The sequence below is a fragment of the Macrobrachium rosenbergii genome, chromosome 29 (assembly GCF_040412425.1).
Source record: "Macrobrachium rosenbergii isolate ZJJX-2024 chromosome 29, ASM4041242v1, whole genome shotgun sequence".
NCBI classification, from domain to species: Eukaryota; Metazoa; Arthropoda; class Malacostraca; order Decapoda; family Palaemonidae; genus Macrobrachium; species Macrobrachium rosenbergii.
The window spans coordinates 26279905-26304743 of NC_089769.1; the positions used below are offsets into that span (position 1 = coordinate 26279905).

Below are 24839 nucleotides of genomic sequence, written 5' to 3' on the forward strand. Positions count from 1 at the left end.
GGCATATGTTACAGAGAACATCAAAGATTTTTGGACGATATTCCAAGATATCAGGGTGACGTAAGGCAAACAGAGAGAAAGCCAAGAGTGAAGGTTACAAGAAGGTATAAACCACCAAGCTGTACAATGCAGAAGTACGACTCCTGAGAAATAGCTAATATTCTAGCATAATCTAAAAGCTGAGGTCGAGCCTTACCGCCTTTCAATGTGGATTATGAATTTATCATTTAGTAGTTTAACAAGGCCATCGAGAGACTACGAAATGATTATCATGGGATGCCAAGTGTACTTAAATACACAGAAAGGTCAAGACTTCTAATCTGGATATGTCTAAAGGTTAGAGATGGATGACCTGACGGCAAAATTAATGGAATAACATGTGAAAAGAAGGGAAATCCTGAAAGAGATGGTCGGGATGTAGATACGAGTTAGTACCACTTCTGGGAGGATTCAGCAGACACAAGACTTTCAAAAGGACACATCAGGTTTGATCTCTTCACCAGTAAAAAAATAACTGCACAATATAGGTCATGAAAAACTACAGAGCTAGAAATGATCAACACTTGGTACAAAATTAAACACACCACTGTTAATATAATTGCACGAGACTGCATATTTTTACAACTATCAACCAAACAACCAAATACAAGCATGTAAACAATATATAACAAACTTTCGAAGACTCATTTCTCATGTTCAAATAATTGCTTTATATGACTTGTAACTTATGCATCCTAAGGGCAGAATGACTACGCTAAATATTGCTAAGAAAATCCCAGACTTTCATGGGAGCTAAGGACAACTCTTCAGTTGGGATGCTATTCACCTTTACTGCAACCCCACCCTATTTAAAACAATAGAAGCTGGAGCAATCTTGCACCAAGGGACCTTCACATAAATCAAATGTTTTGATGTATTTGTATGAAGTACAAACAATGGCCTCAAGGAAGGTGACGGGCAAAAGGTGATCTTCAATAAAGATCATGACACCATTGGATGTGAATAACTGATGCAATAGGCTAGGTAAGAAGCAAGAAGAAGAGAGCGAGGTAGAGGGTTTCGCAGATATAGATGAAATTAAAATATACCTTCTGGGGAGTAGGCAAGCTCATAAAAGACTCACAAATACTAATTGGCATTTATATCTCATGCTGAGGTTTAGACACATTTGCATGACCTTCTTACATGTTTGGCAACAAGACTTCAAGCAGAACCGATGAGGAACAGAAAAGAAAAATGTAAAATAACTGACTGCTAAAAAAAAAAAATTCCAAGAACAAAAGAGAGGCAACCAACAAGAACACCCGAGGTTGAAAATATACTGCGGATATGAGAGACAAAACGATTGAACTCTGAACTACCAGACTATTCACTGGGAGTTAACCAACCAAAACACAAGTGGGGATAAAGTGGGAACAAAAATGGAAGATAAGAGCAAAAACACACAACGCTGTACATCGTAGTTTGACAGACAAGTGAGGACACTGTAGGGGGTAAAGCAGTCGTTCTTAAGCCCAGGGTCGCGACCCAGAGTTGGGTCCCCAAGGGTTACAACTTTATGGGTTTATTTCTCCAATACTCTTATTATAATTTATTATTATTATTAGAGTAAACATTGTACTAAGAATACACAATTCATTAATATCTAAGCAGAACGTTACAGACATATATCATTTGAGGTCAAAAACCTTCCCAACATACACACCTGCCTTTTAAATTTAACGGCCGTTGAATGGCAGAGGCGGAGGAAATATCAATTATATAATTATATAAGAAAATGGGTCACCATGGTTAATTTGGACAAGATTTTGGGTCACAGCCAACGTTAAGAACTACTGGGGTAAAGGAATAGGAGTCACACCACCTTCGCAAGACATCTCTCCCACTTCTGTATGACGAGATTTTCTCCACGATTAGTCTGCCCTTATACTACATAAATGGCTTGTACCATCTACATACATCATCATCCACGAACTTGATCTCTGCTTGAAAATGACAATAAAGGCTTTTCTTCAGATAACAGGTTTGTTCTGAGAGAGAGAGAGAGAGAGAGAGAGAGAGAGAGAGAGAGAGAGAGAGAGAGAGAGAGAGAGAGCACATCATCTATAACATTACCAAAAAATAAAACACAAGAAATTTTATTTAAAAAAAAAAGGTCAAATGCAGCACTTTCACAATTTTTACAAACAACCCATAATATTTCAGTCACATAACCTTAAGTGTAATAAAAAAAATAAAAATCTGAATAATTTTAAACATTTTCTTGATACAGGTATTACCATATATATGTAAGGTAAACTTTTATCATGTCCACACAGGACATCCAGCATCACAGTCACTCAAGTGTGATTTTAACAATTTCTTTCAGCTGGGAGAGAGAGAGAGAGAGAGAGAGAGAGAGAGAGAGAGAGAGAGAGAGAGAGAGAGAGAGAGAGAGAGAGAGAGAAATCAGGTACTATAACTACTACTACAGTCGACCCCCACTTATTCATGGTTCCGGATTTGCGGACTAACCGATTCACGGAAAATTCGCCTATTCGCGGTATTTTTCACCGAGAAATATTCACTAATTACTATATTTTCATGACTAAATGCACTTTTTGTGATAAAACTATTAAAATAGTCGGGTATAAGCATTTTTAGAAGTTTTTTTTTTGCGTTATGAGCTATCAAAATAGGCAGTTATAAGCATTTTTTGAGGGGTTTTAAGTATCTGCAGATTTTACCTATTTGCGAGTGCCAGGGGTCGACTATATTACTAAAATGCAGTTTATAGGGAATACTGAGTGACAATCTCCCTCTCAAGGCCCATCTAAAGATGTTTCCAGTGACAGGTGAAAAACATATGAGAATTATTTGCATGAATCTCTCAGCATAAGGAGAGAGAGAGGTCCTGTACTATAAGGCACATCCAAAGACTGTTTAAATGAATAAGACAGAGAAACAGGGGCATAAATTTCATATGAAACAGTGCAAGAAAGAAAATGTTTTGTTAGTTTATTTGCATAACGACAAGCAGTAAAAAATGGTAAAAAGGTCTTCATCTACTACTACAGGAATCCAATGTGCCCAAATGGGATTGCATACAAGTAGGTTCCCTTACTTACTGCCATATACAGACACTTCTCTACTGTACTCACGAACTTTCAAATTATGAACTTCCGGAGATACGAACAACCGATTGCAAATTAAAAATGTAATTTACTGTATTATCATAATTTGTTTAACGTATTTAATGTAGGCTATATAGGTTTTTATATTATTCGTATTAATAAAGTACTCTATAAAATGCTGTACAGTACTAGTATCGTGTTTTAGAATGAAAAAACAAGTAATCTGCATGTATTGACTAAGTATATCAAGTTGGACTTATGAACAAATCAAGATATGAATAGCCGTTCGGAATGTAACCCGTTTGTAAGTAGAGGAGCATCTGTATATGCAGATCTCCCCTCAAATGCATCCTAGACACAGTCTCGAAATTTAAAATGGGAATCAGCCATCAAAGTTTATACAATAGTCCGAGCTTCCTCATCCTGTATGCCGGTTTCAAGAAGGTAAAATAGTTGAAGAAACTATGACAGCTAGACAGGACGAGACCAAATGGATTGGATGTAGAGCAAATAGTAACAAAGAAGCACAGCTAGGGACCAAAGGACCTGCAGCAGAGAGCCTTTATCTCTATCTTTTATGGGCTGCATAAGCCCTTCTGCAAACGGTACCCACTTAACTGTACAGTTTCTGAAAGAAATTCAACATCAAGAAGGAAAAATACATAACAGTACAAGAAATCTAAAACCTGATAACAGGGGAAAGAAAGAGTCAGTGAACCAAAAATTCTCCAAGTAAAACTGGTGCTGTATTTTTTCTGCCACGTTTTGAACAAGTTTCAACTGAGACAACTTAGTGCCATTATATAAGACTTAGTAATGAAACAGAGGAAAATGTAAGCCTTACGTTACCTTATGTATATGGCACCTAAGCACAAAAAATCATCAGAAAAAGGGCCTAAAAAAAACTAAGAAAACTGCCCAAATGAATTAGTGAAAAAAAGGGGCATAGATTCCACATGAAACAGCACGAACTGGTAACTGTCTTGTGGAAGTTTATTTGCATGACAACAACATGTGGTAAAAAAAGGGTAAAAAGGGTGTTAATCTATTACAGCGCAATCTAATTGCCCAAATTAGATTGCCTTAAGTAGGTTCCTTTACTTCTCGCCATATACTACCAGCCACTAAAGGATGTCCTGAATGTTTGTCAACTTGGCTGAAGGATAAATGTCCACTGAGTTGACTCACAAGCAAAGAGTCATTCCTAAGACTTTGTTTTGGATGTGCTTAGGCCTAGTTTAAGTCATAAAATATGCTCAATGAAATCCAGGAGACTGTGGATTTTAATTCAGGTTTCACCTCAAATGCATCCTAGGCAATGTCTTGGAATTAACAATAAGAATCAACCATCAATGTTAATAGCATCCCATAGAAACCAGTAGCCTAAAGACTTGGGAGACAAGACCTAGGCCTAAATAGGCTACATAAGCTACAAGATTAAGGACAAAGCACCCAGCTAGGAAGTTACCTACTCAGTTAAAGATGCAAAAAGAAAAAGACGAACACTCATAAAACTGAAGGCACTACATCAAAAGAAGTTGACATAAAAGAGCAACTTATTCAATAAAAACTAACATACAAATGAGAACTGATTTATAAGACTGATTACAATTAATATATCTAATTTCAACGAAAATGAGTATAAAGTTAAGTAGACCACCCTCTTCAAATTATACACTTACAGAATTAAATCAATAGCTTCAATGTTTATTATTACTAATATGAATAGCTGAACCAAGCCAATGAGTTGACATTAACTCTCACTATATTAGACCTCACTTAATGTGTTGCAACTCCTTCAAAATATAATAACTGGATTAATGGAAAATGAATATACTTGATACACACTGTTGGACTGAAAGTTGGAGAACCACTATGGATACGTTTGATTTAGAGAGCCGAATGCAAGACAAAACTAAACTCGGCATATTGAAACTTTTTAAACGAGTGCAAAATTTACTACAAATCCTTTCCATTCTGCTAAGATATGAAATTTTAAACTTGGGTCCTAAGCCAAACTGAATAAAACAGTTGCCAAATAACCATGGGATGAATTTTGTACTTCTGTTACATCTAGTACAACCTTTATGCTATACACATTCTTATGTTCAACTCCACAGCAAATAACATTAGAAGTAGTCCCTGCAGTTGTTCCTAGTCTGGAGAGTTTTCAGAGGAAACTGTATCCACTTGATTAAAGTTGAAAAACTTCAGTCTTGAAAATAAAAGCATCTCGAGACATTTTTGTCCAGCTGTTTCCTCATGGATGGAGATCTGTAATACAAAAATAAAAAGCTTTCAAAATGTTCAACACCTTCCCTGAGTGCATCCAAATCTCAAAGCTGAAGTTTAATTAAGCATAGATTTCTCTTTAAAACTATTCTTCACACTAGGCAACCATTCACATGGAAATAGAAAGGCCATTGACTTTATCATGCAAACTTGCAAAGAAAGAATGTCATTATTTGAACAAAAGAGAGCAATTTTGATTACATTTAGAACCCAAATCAATAAAAAGATAATGTACACAAAAACAGCAATTAACTCTTAATTTAATTTTTTTTCAATAAGTGATCTATTCTTTCTGTATTTCCCCTATTATATCTTTCTACTGAACACCATATTCTTTGGAAGCCTGAATTTCAAGTCAATGGCACCTGTGGACTTGTTCCATGTGAATACGGTTCATCTTCTGAATAATAATAATAATAGTAGTAGTAGTAGTAGTAGTAGTAGTAGTAGTAGTAGTAGTAGTAGTAGTAGTAATGAAAGATATGGCAATGGTACACACAACTCTTAACAAAACAACATCTCAAACAAACAAGAGTGAAAACCAGTCAGCAATTTTACAGAAACATGAACAGAAGAAAGTGCTGGTCAGTGCATTATACCAGCACCTCAACAGAAACAGGACTCTGATACTTTGCAGAGCAAGTAAATACAAGGCTGATGGCACTGCAGAAATTCAGTTATTAAACTGTTCCAAAACAATTCTCTCATCCTAAAAATGTCACAGATATACTGTGCACTATCTCAAAAGAGTTTTCAAGAATTGAGTTTGTCCGTCAAAAAACATCAACAAGAAATTTTGGAGAGACGGAGAAATCTTTTATTGCCATATTTGTATGAAAAGTGGCAAACAAATGTAGCATAAATTGATACTAATTCAAGAGACCTTTCAAGACAAAAAATCATAAAATGAAACTTGTAGCTATTAACATTTGTTTTTGGACACTGCACAACAAGAAAAGTCTGTGGGTGCTGTAACCATAATTACACTAACTAAGCCTAAAACAAACCTTGATTTTTCAGCTATCTTACACCTTAGGTGCCAAGGTTGTGCAATGATCCAACTGTATTTTAATGTGCTTTAGAGGAGACTGATTTTTAACCGAAAATTTTGTTTAAAAATGTACTAAAGGCACTTTCATTTAATTACTGCTATACATTCAAAACATTAAAGATTACTTGCCTGATTTTATCCCCCCAACCCCGCCCCCTGCCCCACCGGGTTATCTAAAAATACCTAATTCCAGTTGCTTAGTGACCACAAAGACTAAACTTTGAAAGATTAGAGAATATCAGTCTCTGAACCATGGCTTCCCTGTCTTCTCATCAAATAAGCTGGCTTATAATAGCATATTCAAAGAAAAGGTCTCTTATTTCTTACTTATTTGATTCGATAACTACAGTTTTATTTACTGTCATTCGTTAACAATTATATCTAAAAAATTTTGTGTAAAGCAGTTAGATGAAATTCTATCCTGCTTTCGGTGTTCTGGGATCTGCTTTATTGTCAGGTTCATAATTCCATAAACCCTGACATTTAAAATAGTGGGTTTTCGTGATGTTAAATGACCACTAACTGAAATGGTTATATCTGATTATTATTATTATTAGTATTATTATTTCGGTAAATGAAACCTATTCATGTGGAACAAGCACACTGTGGCCACTGGCTTGAAATTCAAGCTTCCAAAGGATGTTGGTTTCAACCTCCCACTGCAGACCCCACACTGCTGCAGTAACTGATCATGATGCAGAGCCAGAGATTTTTCATCGCCTTGGGGGAGGCGAGAACTTGCGACATCTGAGTGGCATGCCACTACGCTAGCCACCATACCAGCTAGATTTGGTTACAGTAACTGCATACTGCATATTCTATTTTGGAGATAGCTGAACTAATTCGGATTAAATTACAGCAGTTTAACAGGCTAAATATATTGCTTTATGAGGGTGGACATTTAGACCACAAAACATTGCGAAAAAGACAGTGTTTGAATTACTGCCCTAAAATTACAAAGATATCTGCCAACCTGCCTTTTATATATGATTCAGCTTACTTTTCACTTTTCTAGAAATTATACAATTTGGGAATCCATGTGATATGTTACAATCAACTAGAGAAGATTGAAAACAACAGTGTTTAGTCAAGAAAGCTTACCTCAAAGAAGGCCTGTGTCTAGGTGTCCACCCAAGATCGAGTGTACCAATGACATGTAAGAGGTCATCTGCGAATAGTAAACAGAATACCATAAACTGCACTGTTCAAGTTACTGCAGTAACTAGTAAAATACAATGCCCGGATGTAAAATGCCTCTCAGTGATACTCATGATCAATTGTTTTTATAGCAATTCAAGCCCAAGTATTTTGAATTACCAACTGTCACTTTACATGCCACAAAAAGATATCCTTGCAAACCAGAGCAGTGGTATGGTGATTTCATACCTTTTTCTAGGAAAAAATGCTAACAAAAAGCAAATGGAAGGTAGGTTATGATTCCAAAGTTCAAGGAACAGACAGTTGACAAGCTATGTAACCATAGGCTAGAAAGAGTACAACCTTTTTTTATTTCAGACATACTCTTGCAATACTTTAAATCATTTCCCAGTGTTTGCAGAATCTCATAACACTTGGAGACATTGGGGAATTCCTAAACTCCTATGCGACAAATAAAACGCCAACCACTTACTGCATAAATATTAAAATTTTCTTTATGACATGCGGCAAATTGATTTTACATGATCCAATGCTGTTTAAGGTATCACTTTGAAGCTGAAAACTTGCAAAAATGGAAAACAACCAAAATAAAAATTGAAAAATGAAGTTTTATATATACTTACCAAGTAATAAAAATGCTTTAGCTTCCCTTGCACGGCAGCTTAATTAAAAACTTCGCGGGTAATGCTTCAACGTTTAGCGCAGGTGATCGGTTCCACCCACCAACAGGAATCTCATGAACTAATAGCAAACGAGCTCATTCTGTTTCTGCCATACGTCCATCTGAGGGTAGGAGGGAGGGCTCTGACCATTTAATTACTTGGTAAGTATATATAAAACTTTATTATATAAAAAATTTATTTTTATATATGTAACTTATCAAAGGCAAAATAAGGAAGTTACTTCAAGTTTAATCCATGCAAAAATGGCAGAAAAAACATTAAGAATGAGGACTGCTCCAAGCTATGATAATTTTAGACAACACTTTTAGATGGCAATAGGTCTTCATAATTACGGGAATTGCTGTAAATTCAACTCAAAAACAGACCCCAAAATAGTTTTTACAAAATGTGTAGCTGGTCTTCAAAACCTCCCAGTTGCACAAAGAAACAATTGTTAGGTGATGGTGGATTAGGAGATGGTGGAAAGTAAGATGGAAGAGAGAACTGACGTACATCAAAAGGAATGAAAAGATTTCCGGCTAGGGGTTCAAGGGATACGCAAAGAAACTCAAGTAACGCCCACAATGCACCAAGTGAGGTGCACTGACAGCAGTGTAAAGTCCCCGCTCGACACGTTCTCTGTGGAGAACATCCTGTTTTCTGTGGTGCCTTTCCACGACCTAAGGTTGATTGGAATATATATTTATCATCATAATTGTAAACTGTGGATGTGTTGTCTTTCTAAGCAATCATGTATTATGTACAAGTAACAAGTTATTTATATCGTATGTCAGACATTGGTGATCACTATGTTCTCTGTATGAACCTGTCCTGTTTTCTAAGGAATTAGTTTTGTAAGAGCCCGACGCTGTCTCTTCCAAACACGTGTGTGTTCGTGTTCGTCAATCGTCATCCATCGAAGTGGACAGGACAAAGCAAGCGTCTCGGTTTCTTTCTCTACAGGAACGCTGTTTCAACCATACAATATTTCCGTCTGTTTCTCCCTAAGCATTGTCGTCTTGATGTATGTACAATCACCACTACTTGCACTGCCATGCAGGCATTCTAATCATGTACTCATAATGTTCCAACGAATCTTCTGTATCAAACTGTGTGTGTTTCTGTTTGTGAAGACGCCAAACGTCTCTCCATTTCACATATATTATGCTACTGCCATGTATCCATTAATCTGTCTCGAATCTCATGCAATTGGCCATATGTAGAATTTCCTGGCCTTTCCACTGATGTATGTTTCATCAGTGTATGTTAATCATGTCTCTTGATATCGCCATCTGTTTGTCTACCGACAAACACAGATGTCTAAACCTTTTATCTCTGTTTTACCTGTCTGTGTGTAGACGCTACATTACCGCTCGCACGCGTCAATAACATCTTGGAAGATTCTGTACATTTATCTCGGTAAGGAACTACCAATAAACCAGTTAACACCCAGCCAGTATGTCACTCAATCCCAAGTCCTTACAGTTTAACCTCAGGTCACCTGTAAATCTTTGTACCAGCGGTCTCTGCGAACTACGCAGACGTCCGCATCCCGCTTTATAAGCAGCTAGTTTTCATCAGTAAATCAGCAGTACAGTACTTGTCTTCCTGCTCATTATTCCGCACCTCTCTCACAGTGGTGACCCCTGGAGTGGTTCTTGGAAGCCATTAACAGACCCAAATGGAGACTAAGTCTTGGCCCAATGAACCTAATCCACGCCCCTAACGGACTAACTATGGAGCTCTAACAAAGCGTCGGGCGTTACCGACCCTCGTCGGCAGGTTGCCAGCGTCATTAGCGGACCCACATGACACGCTCCCCCAGCGTGTATTGGCGTGAGTGTTCCCACACACTCCAAGTGAGAGCGCGAAAAGAGCATGGACGGAGACATTCCCAACCACGTACAAATTACCCCGAACCTCTCGGAGGCAGACACCTCCCTCTCTCAACCCCATCCCACGTGCACCTCCACACCGGTACCGTCGCCCCATGCGATGGCCCCCCTGACGGACCAACCAAAGACGGCCCTTAAACATAAGGCTGCCGCCATTCACCAGGGAGAACGCAGCGTTTTGGTTCTACAGGGTTGAGGGGCAATTCAGAATAGCAGGCCTGACTGACGAGGTGTTGAAAGTGGACATCACCATTAACACCCTCCCGGAGGAGATTTATGAGATTTATAAGAAGATCGCCCCTTGGTTGATGACGACGTCGGTCCCCACCACCTTCCAAGAACTGAAATCCACTCTCATCGAGACCTGCTCCCTGCCGGTCTCCAAGAGAGCTGCCCATGCCCTCGACCTAGCCCTCAACTCCCGGCAGGAGGGAAACCTCTTGGAAGTGTGGCACACCCTCCAGGACCACCTCCTCCTCCTTGAGACTGGCAGCAGCGGCAGGCGCAAGGAAATCAGTCTGTCGAGGGAGATCTTCCTGGGCAGCTAGGTCTGCCGGAAGTCCGTGGGCAAATCACGGACACGCACACCCCTGCCGGTTGAGAACCTAATCAGGTTGGCGCAGCAGCTGACAGACCCCACGAATTCAGCCAAGCGTGCGACCACGCCCGTACACTCCGCCAACTGACTCCTGCCAGAGGACCCCACCACGGAGCCCGTCAACTCCATTGAGCAGAAAAGGTTGTCCCACCAGCAGAAGAGGGAAGGAACGGGGCTATGCTACCTACTTCCACCAGAGGTTCGGAAGAGCCGCCTGGAGGTGCAAAGCCCCCTGCCCTTTCTTCCCTTCAAAAAACGGAGGTGGCGGTGGCCAATGCCAAAGGCTGCCGTGGCAGCAACAACAAAAATCCCCAGGGGCCCCTTACCAGTAGGATTCTAACGTCCGCGACGTGATCTCCAGCAGAATGATGTTGGTCAACACTGGTGCGCGTCCGGTGTTTCCACCTTCAGGGGAGGACCTCAGACGACCGCCGGACCCGACTACATGCTTGACGGCCACACACGGGTACCCCATCCTTTCCTACGTCACCAAGCTCCTGTCGATCTCCATCCTTGGCCAGAGGTACAGCTGGGAGTTCATCATCGTGGACGTCAGGACTCCACTCTTGGGGGCGGATGTCCTCACCCACTTCAGTCTGACAGTCAACGTCGGCCGCAAACGCCCGCTGGACACTCAGTCCTGCCAGTCCCTGTCCTTGTCGCCAGGCCCCAGGGAGCCCGCCATCTGTTCCATCATGCCCCACCAGTATGGTTCCCTCCTGAAGGAGTTCCCGGAGGTCTTCAAACCCGAGCTCCGCCAGATGCCGGGCACTCCTGCCAAACACGGGATATACCGCCATATCAAGACGAAGGGGCCCCCCAACGCACGCGAAGTTCCGGCGGCTTCCCCCACAGTGCCCTCAGGAGGCCAAAAAGACCTTTGCAGAGATGGAAAGGATGGGCATATGCAAAAAGTTTCCCAGCCCATGGGCTTTCCCTCTTCACATGGTGCAGAAAGCAGACGGCACCTGGAGGCCCTGTGGAGACTACAGGCGGCTGAACCTGGCAACAGAACCAGACCACTACCCCCTGCCAAACATGCAGGACCTGACGGCCACTTTCCACGGGGCCAGGATATTCTCCAAAATGGACCTACTAAAATGATATTTTCATAATAAAATAAATTTTTGAACATACTTACCTGGTAGTTATATATATAGCTTAAGTCCCTGACGTCACGGCAGAATTTCAAAACTGGCTGCAATCACCAATCGGTAGTCAGGTGAACCACCTGTGCCCTCTACCCAGGTACCTGGAACCATTCCAACTATTCCTCAGATCTTCCATGCCCCTAGTCTCTAGAGGGGAGGAGGGTGGGAAACTTGTTCTTTCCCAGTGTTGCTCCCCAATCTGAACTGACATATGCCGGAGAACAACACCAGGTCTGGGTTCCTCTGATGTAGAGAAAAGGCCCTCCTGAGCTTGACGGGTCGTTCCACCACTCTAAATACAGCCTTATTGGTTCCGAAATGGGGATGCACTTGGTCTCCAGTTCTATTTCCTTGTCCCCGTTCTGATTTAGATGAAACTGTAACGGGCAAAGAATCAATCTTCCAGAGGAAAACAAACTGTTCTAGCGAGGAAAGGGTCCTCAGCAGACTCATCCATTCCCTCGCCGAGCATGTCTGTCTCTTTAGAAAGTCCTAAAACTTTCTTAAGGCTTGTCCCGTTCTTGCAACAGAAGGAAAAGCCCGAAAATCCTGACTCTGAATCTTCATCCTAAGGTACAGAACCTCTTGGGATGAGATCAGCTGAGATTTCTCTCTGTTTATCAGTAGACCTAATTCTTCGTATACCTGAATCATGGTCTGAAGATCCTCCAGGCAGCGTGTGTGGAAAGGAGCTCTGAGGAGCCAGTCGTCTAAGTACAAGGAGATTCCAATGTCTCTCGTGTGAAGAAAAAACCTGCCACATTGGCAATCATCCTTGTGAAAATCTGTGCTAGACGCTTGATGCCAGTGCATCTTGCGTCCTGAGCTACCTCCACGTCTTGGCTTCTAATATCTTGACGCTTGACGTCCTGACGTCCAATGCCTTGACGCTTGACGTCTTGGCGTCCCGTTCCTTGACGCTTGTCGTCATGGTGTTTCACTCCTAGATGCTTGACGCCAGTGCATCCCGCGTCTAGAGTTTCATTTTCACTACGTTCAGCGTCTTGAACCTCTGGACGTCTAGAAGCTTTAGTTGGACGTCTGTTATCCTTCTTCTCTCTACCTGGTTGTCACGCTTGCACCAGAGAAGACAAAGTCTGCTGCATATTTTGCAGTAAAGCTATCTGCGGGGCTTCCTGCTGTTGGGGACAGGCTGGGGAAGCCTCAAGTATGGGAATTATTTCCTCCTCATCGTCAATAATGGATCGTGGAGAGGGTTCAGCAGACGAGTACCAATCCAAAGGAGGAAGAGGAGGATATTGGAAGGCAGCACAGCGTCCACCACGCTCTTGTTGCCTGGTATCCTGACTAAGCAGGACTTTCTACATTTTTCTCTTAGTAGGAGAGCTACCCTTGGAGCTGGAAGGAAGAGCTCTGGGTTGCTCCCGTGGCATACAACCTGGAGCCTGTGAAGTCTTATCATGACGTCCCTCAATAGGGGGTAACTTCCTCTTGAGAGGTCTCGACTCCGACGCCAGACGGCAGCCCCGTCTGCTTAGGCCGAAACAGAGAGCCCGAAACTGGAAAAACTTTTCCCGTGGACGAACCTCAGAAATTTCTTGAAGTTCTGGTGCAAGGGGATGTGACAGCACGCATCCTGGAGGTCCAGTGAGGCCATCCAGTCGTGCTGTCTGACCGCTGCTAGAACCGATTTATCGTTTCCATAGCAAACTTTGTTTTCTGCACAAGGAAGTTGAGTGCACTCACGTCTAACACCGGTCTCCAACCCCCCCAGCATTTGGGGACCAAGAATAACCGATTGTAGAATCCTGGGGATTTCGGATCTTGAACTCTCTCTATGGCTTCCTTTTGCAACATCATAGACACTTGTTGCTGTAGAGCCTTTGCCTTGTTCTGTCGTTGCATTTGGCAGAAAGGTCTATTGGTCTTGCTGCTAGAGGGGGTCTCTCAGGAAAAGGATCTTGTACCCTCTTAGAAGCCCTTTGTTGGCCGAACTGGTTGAGCTTCAGACTGTCATTCGTAGTGCCGGAGTTCAATTCCCCGTGGCCAGCTGATGAAGAGTTAGAGGAATTTATTTCTGGTGAAAGAAATTCATTTCTCGCTATAATGTGGTTCGGATTCCACAATAAGCTGTAGGTCCTGCTGCTAAGTCACCAAATGGTTCTTAATCACGTAAAATAAGTCTAATCCTTCGGGCCAGCCCTAGAGAGCTGTTAATCAGCTCAGTGGTCTGGTAAAACTAAGGTATTTTTTGAACGGACGTGACCCCATTAGCCAGGAAAGAGCAAAGATGGGCCCTCTTCTTCAGTATTCCCGCTGAGAAAAGCGCAGCTAATTCGTTGGAACCATCTCCGAGTCCTTTATCCATACACGACATCAGATATATGAGTTCTTCGATGTCAGTCGTGTTGAATAATTCCATCTTCCCTCCTAAATTATTATTATTATTAAAATAGTTTAACCAGACCACTGCGCTGACCATCAGCTCTCATAGGGCTGGCCCAAAGGATTAGGATGGAATGACAAGTCTAGGCTAGAAGCCTAGCACTGGGACCCTAATAGGTCACTTCTCAATGATGATAAACGAAAATGAAAATGAAATTAAAAGCTGTAAAAGGCATACGCTTTCATACTGGAACACACTCACACAATAAATACATTTAAACTCATGCTTCCATACATACTCACTAAAAAGGTATATTAAAATTTAAAATAAATTAAGTAAAATCATAAAATTTACTTGTTTTAAAATTCATTATACTGATTGATTGTTTTTTTCTTATATTTTTCCAATTAATTTGCAGCTTCTCATGAACATTAAAATGGGCGCTATTGAGAACGTTGAAGATTGACAAAATTTCTTCTATCGGTCTATTTCCAAAATTTGATAATCGCTGCACGTTATATTTTGGACATTCACACAGTATATGCTTAACTGTTATCAGCACATTGCAATCTGGGCATTTGGGAAGAGGGCCACATGGACTGTTCATTAAATGTCCATGTGTCAAACGAGTATGGCCTATTCGAAGACGTGTCAGAATTACTTGTGCTTGTCTCTCTCTCTGATATGACGAATTCCATTTTCCAACACTGGATTTTATCTGTTTTAATTTATTATTTTCAGGTTCTTCGTTCCATATATTTTGCCATTTTTTTACAAGGACTGTTTTTATATATTTTGAATAGTCACTGATAGGGATGTCTACATTTGTTCTTGTCAAGTGGACCGCTTCTTTAGCTGCTTTATCAGCCTCTTCATTTCCCCTTAATCCCTACATGGGCAGGGATCCAACATATTTCAATATTTTTCCTTATTATACAATTTATGGATTGAGAACTTTATATGTTGTACAATATTATTTTTGGGATTATAGCTTTGAATAGCTTCTATAGCACTTCTGGAGTCGCTATAAATTACAAAATTATTATATGAGACTTCTCTAATTATTTTTATGGCCGATACTATTGCACATAACTCAGCTGTATATACAGAGGCTTTGTCTGGGAAAGAGAACTGATACGTTTTGTTTTGGGATACCGCAGCATATCCCACTCCGTATTGTGATTTAGATCCGTCAGTGTATATTATGTAATGTGGACCTTTTCGGATTATATGCTCTACTGCATGTTGTCTTTGGTATTCTGGAGTATATGAATGATTTTTTTGATAAATATTTCAAGTGTGTACAAATTCTCATTTTATTCATTGTCCAAGGAGGAGGCAATTTTAACATTACAGGCAATTGTATATACATATTTAGTGACTCAAACAATCTTCTAGCCCTAATTGGGAAAGAAGGTGGACGATTGTTTATAAACACATCTCTTAATCCAAATAATTTTTTGGTTGGAGAATCATTTGTCTGAATTCTCAGAGCACTCTTCATCGTTACTAGCTCTCTATGGAGAGACAGAGGTAGTTCACCACATTCAACTTGTAAAGATGATGTTGGTGATGATCGAAAAGCTCCTGAACGTATTCTAAGACCCTCATTATGAATTGGGTCTACCGTTTTCAGCGTTGCGTCTGATGCCGAGCCATATATTTCACTTCCATAATCAACGATAGACAGCACTGTTGCTTTATACAATAAAGTAAGGGTATGTCTATCGGCTCCCAAGTAGTGTTCGACAGTTTTTTAATTAGGTTTAATGCTCTTTTACATTTTGATTTCATGTATGTTATGTGGGCTTTCCAGTTCATGTGAGTATCAAATACTAATCCTAAAAATTTTGCTGTTTGGCCAATTGGTATACTATGGTTTCTGATTTTTAAGTCTATTTCTTCTCCTTTTTTCCATTTTTTGTTTTTATAAAACATGATTGCTTGGGTTTTATCTATGGAAAATTTAAAGCCTACAGATAAAGCCCATTCATCTATTTTTACTATGCTTTTATTAATGATTCGTTCTGCATGTTTTATTCGAGATGCTGAATAATATATGACAAAATCATCCATATACAAGTTACTTTTAATACCAGTAGGTAGATTTTTACTGATATCATTAATTGTTAACGTAAACAGTGTGCCACTAAGGACGCTTCCCTGTGGAACACCATTTTCTAGAGGAAATGTTCTAGACAGAACATCATCAATTCTCACCTGAAAACTGCGATTTGTCAAAAGGTTTTGTATAAACCTAGGTAAATGTCCACAGATGTTGTTGTTTTGTAAAGTTTTTAATATAGCATACCTCCATGTAGTGTCATATGCTTTTTCAATGTAAAAAAAGACAGCTACAGTAATTTGTTTTCGTTCAAAACCTCGGCGTATATGGTCTTCTAAGTTACAGAGAGAATCTAATGTAGATCTGTTACACTGTGACCCAAACTGAGTGGGAGTTAAAATTTTATTTTTCTCGTATGTGCCATGTTAGTCGAGCATTTACCATTTTCTCTAGTAATTTGCACAAACAACTTGTTAAAGAAATAGGTCTGTAATTGCTTACATTACTGGGATCTTTTCCAGGTTTGGGGATTGGAATAATTATGGCTTTGCGCCATTCATCAGGAAATAAATTTCTAAGCCATAAGTGGTTATAAAATTCTAACAAGTATGTCTTTGCCAAAGGTGCTAAATGGCATATCATTTCAAAACAAATATTGTCCCCTCCAGGGCAGATTTATTGCTGTTCAACAGAGCAAATTCTAGCTCTTCCATACTAAATTTTCTATTATAATATATATCTTCTACTGTTTCAAAATTTATTATTAATTTTATATTATTTTTCTTTTTTTGTGCGGAAATGCTCATCTAAATTTTTGTTGCTACTTACTTTTGCTAAATTTTCACCTATTACATTACTAATTTCTTTAGGATCAAGTATTCTTTTCCCATCTTTTATTATGGCATGTCTAGGTGGTTTGACATGGGTACCATTTATTTTCCTGAATTTTTCCCATATTTTTTGTATGGGAGTATTTTTAGAGAGATCTGATACATATTTTTTCCATGAAATGATTCTTCCTTGAATTTCTCTTTTAAACTTTGCAGATATTTTATTATAAAGAGGTTTTAATGTATCAATTTCTAATAATAATATAGTTAGTTTTTGTAAGGTTCCTACTAATATCGGCAAAGTTTTGTTTAATTTACTGAATTTTCTATTCAAATTATTTAGTCGTCTTCCAATCTGGTGTTTTAGTTTTATTAATTCTGTTAGTTTTTCAGACCACCATGGGATGGATGGATGGATGGATGTATGATATTTAGGGCAAAAGCCCAGGCACTGGGGCCAACAAGGCCATTCAGCGCCGTAATGGAAAGAAAATAAATTATGTTAAAGTTATGAATTCATGAAGGAAATGATTAATAAATAAAATGAAGTGATGTGACCAATAAATAAGGGTATGAAGTTTAATGAATGATGCTATATAAAAAAAAAAAAAAAAAAAAATTAATGTCATTAAAATTCTACGTGATGTAATAAATTAAATAAAATTAAATATCGTTAAAAATTTTAATACACTTTAAAAGAGATGATAGCAGAAATATCTGCTTCATCTCCCAAAATATCAGACAGGATTTACCCCTGAAAATATCTCTCTCTTTGGTTAAAATATCTGGGGCAGACCACCAGAATGTGCTCCACTGTTAGTGTCTCGTCACAGTAAGCACACTCTGGAGGGCTGCTTCCTTCTAAAATAAACTGATGGGTTAGACGAGTGTGCCCAATCCTTAATCTCGTTAAAATAACCTCTGTTCGTCTGTCAAGCTGGAATGACGAAGACCACGGTAGTACATTATCCCTAATATTTCTATATTTTTATTATTGGCAAGAAGGGAGAAGTCCATCTTTCTTGCCATTTGTTTAAAACATAAGATCTAATGGGACCTTTTAGATCTGTATGAGGCACTTTTCTAAAAGAAGTTTCTGATAAAATACTAGCAGCTTTCGCTTCCCTATCTGCCATCTCATTTCCACAACCCCACATGAGAAGGGACCCAACAGAAAGAGACTGATTTACGTCGACAATATATACGAAAAAGCCACTCCTGAACTTTTTCAATTAATGGATGAAAGCTATTGAATTTTTTTAATAGCTTCTAAGGTGCTTCTAGAGTCTGAGTATATGACAAAATTAGAGTCACTACTTTTGAAAACTAAATCTAGGGCAGACACTACGGCTGTTAATTCGGCAGTAAATATTGATGCAGAGTCAGGTAATTTAGCTGTGTACGCTGTATCACCAAGGATAACAGCAACCAACACCACTATCTGACTTAGATCCATCTGTATAAATTTTTGTAAAATTAGTATGGGTAACATCGTGCTCCAAGAATTTTCCCCTAATCTCTTCTACAGTGCAGTCCTTTTTGTTAAACAGTTTTTACATATTGATGCTTCTGGGATAAGCCATGGAGGATTTACAGGATATTCTACTTCCAGGACTTTCTGGGATTTAAGGTGATTATTCCTAACATCCTCATTCAGTCGAATTTGGAATGGTTTAGAAGCTCTTGTACCAGAAAAACTTCGAGAGTCTGTTTCCTTTAGTGCTTGAAAGGAGGGATTTTTGGGAGCACTTTTCATTCTAGCCATGTATCAACCCCTAGCTCTTGCCTTCTTAGATCAAGGGGTAAATGATCTGTGTCGACATAAATGCTTTCAACAGGCGAAGTTCTAAAAGCCCTGAGCATATTCTCAACCCCATGTTGTGTACAACATCCAGTTCCTTTAGCTTGGTTTTACAGGCTGAGGAATAAATCTGACAGCCATAGTCTAACTTAGATCGACACAGAGAGTCATATAGCCTCAGAAGGGATTTTTATCAGCCCCCAACTAAATCCACAAACAACCTTTAAAATATTCATAGATTGTTTAACATTAAACTTTAGGGCATTTATGTGGCTAGCCCATGTTAATTTATGGTCAATAGTCATCCCCAGAAATTTAACTTCACTTTTCATAAGGAAGGATGGACCCTTTTAAACTAAGTGTGGAACCTCTTCCACACGCCGGCACCTGGTGAATCTTACTGCAACTGTTTTGGAAGAGGAGAATTTGAAACCATTCTCATCAGCCCACTTAGTAATAGCATTAATAGACCTTTGCAAATGTTTACATACGGACAAGGAATCATATCCTGTGCAGTATATTGCAAGGTCATCGACAAAAAGCGAGCATTTAACAGGGGCGAGATTTTTTTCAATCACGCTATTTATTGCCACTGAAAAAAGTGTTACACTTAAAACGCTTTCCTTGGGGAAACCCTTCCTCCTGCATAAAAGGTTGGGAGAAGGAGTTTCCCACTCTTACCTTAAAAAGTCTGTCTGATAAAAAGGAATATATAAACCTGACCATTCTTCCACATATGCCCATCTTGTGCAATTGTTTCATGATGCCAATTCTCCAGGTAGTGTCATATGCTTTCTCCAAGTCAAAAAATATGCCAATGGTCTGACACTTTTTGGCGAATCCTTGCTGGATTTGATTGGTCAGCCTCAGCAAAGGATCAAGGGTGGAGCGGTTTTTTCTGAAACCAAATTGAAATGGCGATAGTAATCCTTTGGTCTCCAGGTGCCAAACCAGTCTAGTATTTATCATTTTCTCCATCAGCTTACATACACAGCTGGTAAGAGCTATTGGTCTATAGCTGGTGGCTTGGGAAGCATCTTTATTAGGCTTTTTAACGGGGACAATTATGGATATTTTCCAGTCCTTGGGTAAAATTCCAGTTTCCCATATTTTGTTTATAATCTTCAGTAAATATTTTTTGGCATCATCTGGGAGGTGTTTCAGCATTTCATATATGATTGTATCCTCACCTGGAGCTGTGGATTCACTTGAGGAGAGCGCCTCACGAAAGTTCTCTTTAGGAAAATTTGTAGTTGTATGGTTCAGATTTTCCTGAATCAAACTTCAGACACATTTCAGAATTCCTAATTCTTTGAAATTCTGAGAATAATTGTTAGGGCTGGAAACTTTAGAAAAGTGTTTTCCTAGCTCATTGGCAACTTCAGTGGGCTCTGTGATTAGAGTGTCATTTATTTTTAACGAGGGCAATGGTGACGCTACAAATTTTCCACTCAGTTTCCTTATTTTGCGCCACACCACTCTTAGTGGGGTCTTGGAGTTTATTCCATTAATATAGTAAAGCCAACATTCTCTTTTGGCTTTCTTATAAAAACGTTGCTTGGCTAAAGCACGTTTGTAGATTAATTTAGACTGAGGGGAGCCACTAGTTTTGTAACGTCTGTAGCATTTCCTAGTCACTTTTCTCAGAATACCACATGTCTTATTCCACCAGGGAACTGCAGGTCTACGAGGTTTGCCTTTTGTTTTGGAATCGAGCTTTCAGCACTCTTCAAAGTAGATTCAATAAAGTAATCATAGGCATCTAGATGAGAATGAAAGGACTCAAACTCCCTATCTAGATTGACACTTTTACTAAATTTATCCCAGTCTGCGTCCTCTACCTTCCACTTAGGTAAAACTTCAGATGGAGCATTCAGAGCATATTTCAAATGGATCGGGTAGTGATCACTTCCATTTAAATCTTCATTAACAGACCAATTAAAATCAAGGTGGATACTAGTTGAAGAAATACTAAGGTCCAGTGCAGAGAAATGATTATCGATGAATGTTGTGGAAAGTCATTGACCCATTATTATACAGGGTAACATCATTCCTGTCAATAAGGTCTTCGATTAATTTCCCTTTACTATCTAAAAACCGACTTCCCCAAAGGGGGTTGTGGGCATTAAAATCACCTAGCAGAAGTAAAGGAGCTGGAAGTTGGTCAATTAACGACTGAATATCTCCAATGTTAAAATCAAGGTCTGGTGGAAGGTATAAGGAGCAGATTGTTATCCTCTTTCCAAAATGACTGAAATAACGATAGCTTGTAGTGTTGTATTTAATTGTATTGTGGAGTGCTGTAGAGATTTATTAATAATAATTGCAGCACCTCCATGGCACGATCACCAATTGGGGGATATGATTTAAATATTGAATAATTTAGTCCAGGATTATAAACAGAGTTGCCTAACATTGTTTCTGTAGGCATATAATCCCTGGATTAACTTCATGCATTAAAACTTTAAGGTCTTCTGTACGGGCTCTGAGACCTTTACAGTTCCACTGAAGAATGTCGAGCAAGAATGCTAAGGTGGTAAAATGTGCTACTTCCCACTCCTTGGGGAAGTACTGTTCCTAGGGTGGAGGAAATTCTCCTTTATAAGAGATTGTTTTTTAATCCCTTTTCATCTGAATTGGTGTTCAGGGTCTTTGGTTGATCTTCATATTTTTTATTATGAACCTGATGTTCAGAATTATTGGTGTGGTTCTGTGCACCACTAATCCTATTTGTCTTAGGGCGGCAAGACTGAATTGAGCCTGGATGTTTTTGTTCTGAAACTACTTTGAACCACCTTTCTAGGAGGAGAGATGTCTTCCAAAACACTGAACCCATTTGATGTTTTTATTATAAAATTATCATTATTTGGGGAACTATTTTTTGTGCGTTTCTTGGTAGTTGCAACCGTAGTTTTATTATTATTTTTGTTTGTGGCTGTGGCGATTGATGGCTCTGAACTAGCTCTATCTAATTGGGATTGTTCCTTTAGCTTATTTTGGTTTGAAGTATTTTCAGAATATTTTCCTGAATTATTGGCCGATTTTGGCACCTTTATTTTTGGAGATGAATCGACAGCTGTGGATGTGGTGGAAGATAAATTTTCTGTGCTTTTTGAAGTACAATTTTTGCTACTGGACTTCAAAGCACTTGCCGACGAAAGTTTCTCACCAGTTTGAGATTTTCATTATTATTTATGGTTCGAGAAATACCAGGTTTGTGATATCTTCCATCAGACACAGTTATTGGTGGCCTTACATTGTTGGAAGTTTTCATCAAATTTTATTACAGAAGCATACGTAGTGTTGGCACTTTGTTTGCCCCCATTACCGGCGCTTTGCTTCACTAATGCTAATATGTTCATTATCTGCCACTGCCAACACGTCTTGTTCAAATTTATGGGGACAAGCCCTAGAGTTTGTGTGTGATCACCCTTGCAAAGAAAACAGTATCGGGCTGCTTTGCAATCATCAAAATTATCGTGCTCTGCAGAGCACACAGGACATCTTTATTGTTATCGCAAGAGTTTTGAATGTGGCCATATTCAAAGCATTTACGACACTGTTTTGGACTTCTTTTATATTTTTTAACCTGCATCCTCTCATGGCCAACAATGATGGTATCAGGTAGGTAACTGGAGGAGAAGGTTAAAGGATAGCTGCATCACCACCCAGTTTTTTTACATGAGATACACAAGGAGGGCATCGATGGAGAATCTCCTCCTCTTTAAAAACATGCAGATCTTTTGAGTAAACTTACCCTTTCAGTGTATTAAAGAATCTGTGAGATGAAATAGATTCAATATTTCCACTTTCAGGAGGTTTAAATTTAGCTAACAGAACTGCTTGAGTCTCATTTCCGGCTTTTATTAGAAGATTCTTTCCATACCTTTTCAAATTTCCAATGGGAATGGAACCAACCTTGTTCTCAATGCAGTCAGCAGCTTTTATCAGATTTTCCCTTCTCCTCCTTGTAGATAGCAACATGCCAAAGAGGGGGAGGAAGAGCTCTGGTACATGGGACTGGTCCATGTTCTTCAGCCTTTGGAACAAAGTCAAATGGCTCATCATTCAAGTTTTTCACTGAAAACACTTTTGTGCTGACAACTGAGTCATTTAGAATGTGGCCATGGAGTTTCTTCTGAGCCTCACTAGCTTCCAAGGGAGAAGAAAATTTGATAAAAGCACAAAATGACTGCTTTCTTCTTTTCTAGAACTAATTTAATTCTTTCCACTTTGCCGAATTGCTTCACTACACTGTATAAACATTCGTAATCTAATGATAGGTTTACATTAGTGCAATAAAGGACCCTATTATTTGAATCAAATCCACCAGATTTATTAACACTCCCTGGTGTCTCAGTGTTTGGTTCTGTCCAACAGCCAAGCCGTATCCATGTTCATGCCAGAAGTCGTTGCCAGTGCCGTTAAGTCATCGGATCCAGGGGAGGGAGAACTAGAAGCCAAATCCATAAGTTTAAACCAGTCCATGCAAAGGTCCAAAAAGTGCACACCCGACACCCAAGAGCCCCCACACAGACCCCGACAGCATATCAAAAGGACAAACTGGGCAGCTCCACTGCTCAGCTTCCCACCCCAACACACTCCCAAAGCCCACGAAGAGACCCCCAAGCTGCCAAGCATGCACACACATCAGACCACCACACACAAACTGGTTCATCCACCCACCCAAAACTGCTTGGTCATATCAAGAAAGTATCGTAGATCAGTCAGGTATTGAGCATTCTCCACCAATGGCACAAGTGAGAGTTGACTCCCAACAGTCCACCCCATACCCTACCCTTTCAGGATAGCACCAGCACGCTTGCAGTGGCCCAGGTATAAGCCAATCCGCCTGCTGGGAGTTCTGCCCCACTAATGGGGACTGACTCCCCACTCCAAAACCAGTACTCGTGGGCTTCGGACAAAAGCCAGGAGTCCCACCTCCAAAAACCAGCCCCTGGATTCCGATGGGCTGATCCCCAGAGATGGTTCCGCCCTCAAGATAGCAGTGGAAAATCCCATCACCATCTCTCTAGGTCCAAACTATCTCGGGTGGCGACTCCAACCACCACAACTCCCACAATTAGCTTCAGAATGCTAACCCCTTCCAAAAACGATCCCTTCTCAGACTCACCTAAGCAGTAAAATTTTCACGAATGTGGAAATGTCCACGCCATTTAAACCAAAAACTATGTAGGATGATTCGTCAGGACCGGGCCCAAAGGCCAGGGTCCCTTAGCCCTCACCTCGTCATCAAGTCCTACTGAGGGGAGACCACCATGGGACTTTGTGTTTTGTTGGATGAGATTTGGATTTTGGTCATTGCTTTATCAGCAGCATTTGTAATGAAATCAACAAGAAATTTATTAGTTTCATTATGGTCTTTCAAATACTCAAATGGTGGGATATTCCTGGTGTGGAATTCATATTGTTCCCAATCTGCTTTATAAATGTTATATCGAGGGGCATGTTTGGTGAGGTTATTTTGTAATAAAGAAATTAATAAAGAAAATGATCACTTGTATGCAAGTCATTTCAAAGTATTCCAGTCGAATCTGTCTACTATGTTTGTTGTACATAGAGTTAGGTCGATTGAGGAATATGTTCCATGTGTTTTAGAAAATATGTGCTGATTTTGTTATCATTTATACAGCACATGTCATATGAATCTATGAATTTGCTCTATTTTATTTCCTGCTCTATTTGATTCTGTACAATTACAGTCCCACATTGGGTTGTGGGCATTAAAATCACCTACTATTAACGTTGGTTCCTTAGTATTATTAAGTAACTCTTTGAGTTTGTCAACGTCATAATTTTTATTAGGTTGATTGTACAAATTATGAATTACATAATTATTCTAATACTCGTATTCT

General features: G+C 39.6%; 1 long non-coding RNA gene across 2 annotated transcripts in view; it reads right to left on the reverse strand.

Annotated features, from left to right (window-relative positions):
* Window positions 1–2982: 2982 nt before the first annotated feature.
* Window positions 2983–24839, reverse strand: part of LOC136854684 (uncharacterized) — a 36552-nt gene continuing 14695 nt past the window's right edge. The window contains exons 3-5 of one of the 2 annotated variants that reach the window (XR_010857770.1): window positions 8238–8397; window positions 7558–7624; window positions 2983–5387 (exon numbers count right to left, since the gene is read on the reverse strand). This is a non-coding gene — a long non-coding RNA (uncharacterized lncRNA). The remainder of the gene's footprint in view (window positions 5388–7557; window positions 7625–8237; window positions 8398–24839) is intronic. The other variant, XR_010857769.1, reaches the window with a different exon arrangement.